This window comes from Aethalodelphis obliquidens, unplaced genomic scaffold, assembly GCF_003676395.1.
Source record: "Aethalodelphis obliquidens isolate GAN/ISIS:26980383/991018 unplaced genomic scaffold, ASM367639v1 scaffold56, whole genome shotgun sequence".
NCBI classification, from domain to species: Eukaryota; Metazoa; Chordata; class Mammalia; order Artiodactyla; family Delphinidae; genus Aethalodelphis; species Aethalodelphis obliquidens.
The window spans coordinates 4,577,182-4,583,181 of record NW_020838000.1 but is presented as its reverse complement, the minus strand read 5'-3'; positions in this window follow the sequence as shown (position 1 = coordinate 4,583,181).

Below are 6,000 nucleotides of genomic sequence, written 5' to 3'. Positions count from 1 at the left end.
TCTTTCCCTCCTTGTGGTCTCTTCACATGTCCATCATGTCTTATCCTTTGTCTGGATTGCATTAGTATCCTGTGTGCCTTGGGTTGTGGGCGTGTCCCTACGGAGATATTTGACCTTTGCTTTTACAGAGTGATCAGCTTTTTCACAGAATTTGGTGGAGTTTAAATGTTCATTTTTGAAATTACATTCATAATACACAGGATGTGTAAATTTGGACTCTACCTACAGAGCCCAGGTCTGGAAGTGTAATTTCCTCAGCCCCCTTCTCTACCCACATATACACTCACAGCCCGGATAGACAGAGAACCTCCTTGCCACTTCCAGTTTCATGGGTAGAGTTATTTAAATTCCTTTTTTTGGAGGAGCTACCCCTGTAGGGTCCTGGCTTCACGCAGAAGCCTCTATTCCAGTCTATCATCTGCTATCCACAGGAAGGGTAATAAACGGAGGCCCTAGGACATAGGACCAGAATCTGATCTGAAATTCTCCAGAGCAAGGCATTTGTACTTTGTTTCTGGAATAAGAATTTATTTAAGCTCAAATACATATACTTTTTAAATTACTGTTACATTTTTCACATATTTTTATCTCTATGGGCAGAGATGGGAAAGTTCATTTTAATTCATTCAGATAGGTTCAGGAGAGGGCATCCGTTATGTCCAGGACAACTTGAATGTCAAAACAGATGCCTGACCCCCCTCACGTAGTAATGGCTAAACTTCTAGCGTTTATGAATTCAGTAAAGATACTAAATGAACGTGTGTTTTATTAATCACCACTATATGCACGAGAAATGTGGGTACGGATATACAAAACGTGATCATTCAGCCTAATTCTAAAGGAAATCCTTTTATTTATGTATTAATTTCTACACTCATTACAATAACCGAAAGATTTCTTAGGTGTGTGTAACCAGTATGTTCACACAGGAGTGTATGTACCCCTACGGTTCTGTTTAACTACTTTGGAAACTAAGTTTATGCTTCAGTATATGCCCTCCATTCAGGACTAGCTACATGAACCTACGCTCCTATACATAATCTGTAGCAACCGGTGAAAAGTGCAAATGGGAGGCCCGTTTTACAAATTATTAAGAATTTCAAGATAGAAAGCAGGGCATTAAGCTGCCTTCTGAGCAGGGAGTTCCACGTGACTGTACAAGTCACAAGCCCAGGAAGCAGGCTTTGCTTCTCTCTCTACTACTTCGAGATTCAGTAAACCTAATTCACTCATTGATTCAATGTGTTTTTTTCTTTTTTGGGGGTGAAGTAGAAATGAATAGCTTTATTACTTTGCCAGACAAAGGGGGACACAGCGGGCTCCTGCCCTCGAAAATTGTGTGTCCCCCCCCAATGTGTTTTTATGAATTTTCAATGTCTTAAGTGCTGTGATAGAAAATGAACAAAAGGAAATAACATTTGTAATTAAATGACTGCATAAGTATTTTATAACTGTTTCACTAATTAAGTTAAAATTAGCAACTCTGTTGATTTTCAAACAGACTGTATAAAATTTCAAAAATGCAATACAAATATTTAATTTGCACTCTTCTTTAAGAATCTTCATTCACGGGTGCTTAGGAAAGTCTGGACTCTATGTAACTATTCCAAGATTTGTCACACAATATAGGATAAGGAATTCTTAAAGTGGTGTAGAGTTACAGAGCTATGACTGGGAATTAAGAACATCACAAACGAGGACAGCCAGCGAGGTCTCCCCTGAAAGGAGACCCCGGCAGGAGGGGCAATGCTGGATGCATAGATTTCAAGGATGATGGTGGAAGGTCTTTTTCTTTTTTTAAGTTGAACCCCACGGGGAACTCAAGATGGAGACAGTTTCTGTGCTCCAGCAGATTCATCAGCAAGAACAGCTGGAAACTAAATATAGATAAGGCTCTAAACACAGCAGTTAGCACGATTAAGACTCTTGACATGGGAGCAACCAGACTTAGGCTAAATGCAGATGCTCTAAACCTCAAAGCCTCAGGAGAAGGCAGGGTCAGCAAAGAGAAATGTCAGAAACCCACAGCACAGGCAGGCTCCCAGGTATTCGAGGATGGAAACAGAGAAAAGTGACTTTAAAATAGAAGCAATCGATATTATTCCCAGATTCCAGCGCCTTGGGTTCTGAGTCAAGCGTTTTGAATCCTGGCTCCACCACTAACTAGGTCTGTGCCTTTAAACATGTTGCTTTAATTCTCTCAACTTCAGTTTTCTCATGTACTTTATGGGAGCCCTGAGTGAGTTAAGCCAAGTAGAGTTCTCACTTCAATGCCGGGTCCATAATTAAGTACTCAAGAAGAGTTGAAGCAGAAAGATTCTTTTGGGAATCCACAACAAAGATGGTGCCTAATATAATGAAAATGGCTTAGGAATGAGTACCGTTTGGCTCTTTTCAAGCATTTCCTGTAACTCAATATTTCCCATACTTGTAGGCAAATTGGAATCCCATCCCCAGAAATTACTAATACCTGTGTCCTTCTCCCTGAAATTGTGATTTAACTGGTCTAGGGTGTGGATTGGACTTGGAATACTTAAAAGAACGCTTAGCTCGTTCTAATGCACAGGCAAGTCTGGGAACCTGGCTCTAATTTGTTCTGTGACATGACAAAATGCATGAAATCTCATTTAGCCTCAGTTTCCCTATCTGTGACATGGATAGGCAGAGAGAGGTATAGAATAAGGACTCTATGTTTGGTTAACAGCACCAGATTGGCACACAGAACTAACTGAGGGTGAATAAGATTTTAGTCACTGACTAGCTCTGCAATTAAGGCAACTTAAATTCTCTGTACTTCAGGTTTCTCATCTATAAATAAGGTACCTAGAACTGTAACACTCAGAGGGTTATTATAATATCTAAATAAGATAACCCATATAAAGTACAAAGACTAGCACATGATTAATCCTCTAAAGAATGTTAGCTATTATTATTAACGTTATTTTTAACTCACAAGCGTTGCACACATTAATTATTGAATTGCTAATCTTGCACTCCCATTTCCATATTGATCTACTAACTTCAGTATTGATTTTATTAAATAGCCCCTCCCCGAATTCTGATTTTCTCAAATTGGGGTTACTCTGTGACCTTTCTACTCTCAGCTTCTCAGAACTTCAGAGAAAACTAATATGAACAAGAAATAACACATCACTCTATGATATTAGCTCAGCTCTTTGTACCTAAAACAAACACACCCCCCAAAAATCAATAAAAAAGAAATGACACATCAAAACTTCCTAAGGTGAGCAAGTAAACAGCCTGGACACTATGACAGCATACCCTGGATCTTATCAGAAATCTATGGTTCTAGAAAGAAAATAATAAGTCCTAAGAAAACTCAATATTATGTAGTGGATTATTTTTTAAGAATGAAAAAGGAATAGAAAACAAATTGGAAAAGAAAAAATTCAAGGAAAACATTTAAAATTTTTTAAAAAATACTATTTAGAAATAGCGTCTATTCTCTCAAATAACATATGCAAAATAGTTATCAGGAAAAGAAAGTGAATGTTTTTTAAGGCTCAAAAGTCCACCGTGGCTTGTTTGTTTGTTTCACATGGAAGGCAGCAATGGATCACACTGTAAAGGTCAGGGAAGAGGCAAAGAACTGAAGATAAAAATGGGAAGTCTGGAGGAGGGAAATAAAGAGAAAATCAAAGTACACAGTTCTCTGTACCTCAAAGGTAGCATGTATTTCAGCCTGCTCTTTACAAACATTTCCCCCCTCACTGAGGCTTTTCTTGTTTTTATCCTCCCTACCCATGCTTTGTCTAGGGCATGCTATCATGAAACTTTCAATTAACCTGGTTAAATGGTAGAGAAGTAGCAGAAAGAGATTGTGAGGGATAAGACAAACGTGAGAACAGGAGGAAGCAGTGGCAGCTGAGCCTGGTCAGGAAACACCTCAACTCATTTACGCTTAGTGCCACCAAGTAGCTCAGTCAAGCTTTAAACTCAAAGACCAGGACTGGTGGGAACATCCTCATAATGTTATTATCATGCACATATCGCTGTTCTATTAACATTTTTTTAACATCTTTATTGGAGTATAATTGCTTTACAACGGTGTGTTAGTTTCTGCTTTATAACAAAGTGAATCAGTTATACATATACACATGTTCCCCTATCTCCTCCCTCTTGCGTCTCCCTCGCTCCCACCCTCCCTATCCCACCCCTCTAGGTGGTCACAAACCGCCTAGCTGATCTCCCTGTGCTATGCGGCTGCTTCCCACTAGCTATCTGTTTTACGTTTGGTAGTGTATATATGTCCATGCCACTCTCTCACTTTCTCAAAACCCAGCGGCATAGGACATTTCTTAAAAGGATCCCACTGAGAGACGCCATCTGATTTCTCCTTTCAAATTAAAGTTTTACATCAAAATCCATCTTCACTGAGAATAAAATGGAGTCATTTGGACAATGTTTCTTCCCTTTGCATGTTCAGATAAATTACAAAGCTGGTTCAGGCCAAAGGCAAATGAAGAGAAGTTGATTAAAACAAACAGACATTCAAATATGGCTTGAAAGTTAAGAAATGCATTTTATATCAAAATGAGGATTCAGCGAATTTCAGTCGAAAGTACTTTATTCTCTCATGGATTCCAATATACTGCAGGTCGAGTCATAGGAATCTCATATTGCTGAAAGGAATGATTTATTATAGACGAAGGCTGTAAGTAAGAACTTCGAAGGGTACCTTGCAGTTAGCAGAGAGTGAACTGGCTGGCTGGGGACAGCGATGCTGGGTTCATTAAAGGACTCAGTATAGGTAAGGTCCAGCACTGTTCAGAATTAATTGAAGAGGTGATTTTCTTAGTTCTAGATGCTTAGGTTTTAACAATGATCTACCAAATTAACTTACAAATTAACCGATTCAGTAAAATCAGGGGGTGAGGGTAAGGGCACTCAGGCAGGTGGTAACTTACTACAACTGTCAGATAAAAGAAATCAAGATGAATAATATCAATGTTTACCAAATACTTACTATACGTTGTGGATTGATTTAAGTGCTTTAGATGCATTAATTTGAATCATCACAGTATCCCCAAAGAAGTAGAGATCCTATTACTGCCCTAATTAAGCAGCTGAGAGTACAGATATAATAGGGAAGAAGAAATCTGACTCCATCTTAGATCTGTTTCTTTACTTTAACCTTTGTGCTCTGTTGCCTGTGCTTAGTCATGCTGGCTCTGCACCTTTTGTAAAAGAACGTTGCCTATAGCCTGATATAGACAGGATAGCCCATTCTCAAAGCTCTGACCTTTTAAGGTATGTTTCCTTTCATATAGAGAAAAATTTTCAGAACAGATAATAATATTTGCCTTATTGGAGGTCTACAGGAACATTGCAACCTGACCTATGTGGACAGCTGCAAGAACAAAGGATTCCCACACCAAGAAGTTTGCAACAGCTAACCATGCCCCTCCCTCACCTTGCCTTTAAAAATACTTTGCTGAAACCCTTCGAGGAGTTCAGGGTTTTGGGGGCATAGGCCACCCATCTCCTTGCATGGCCCTGAAATAAACCCTTCTCTGCTCCAAACTCCGATGTTTAGGTTTGCTTGGCCTCACTGTGTGCCGGGCACACGAACGTGCGTTCGGTAACACAGAGGCACAGAGAGGTGAGGTAACTTGACCAAGGTTCCATGGCTGGCAAAGAGCATGGAGCAACATTTGAGCTACACCACCCAGTTCTGAAATCCTTGCTCTCAGCCACCACACCAAGCAACGAAGACTGAGCTGAAATTCAGAGATTGAGTTCTTATCCAAACATTGCAGTTGCATGGGGTGAGGTCCCAGAGTGGAAGAGGAACAATGTGACATGTTGAAGACACAGGGAAGCACAAAATCCTGGAAGGAAAGACCTCAAGTTTCCCAGAAGTTCTAAGGACATAGCGGAAGGAGATGTTATCTGTCAAAGTTCAGAGCATCACTCCACTGGGAGGAACACATCCTGAGACCCAAAGGCTAACTGAAATAACTCCATGGCTATCATCAC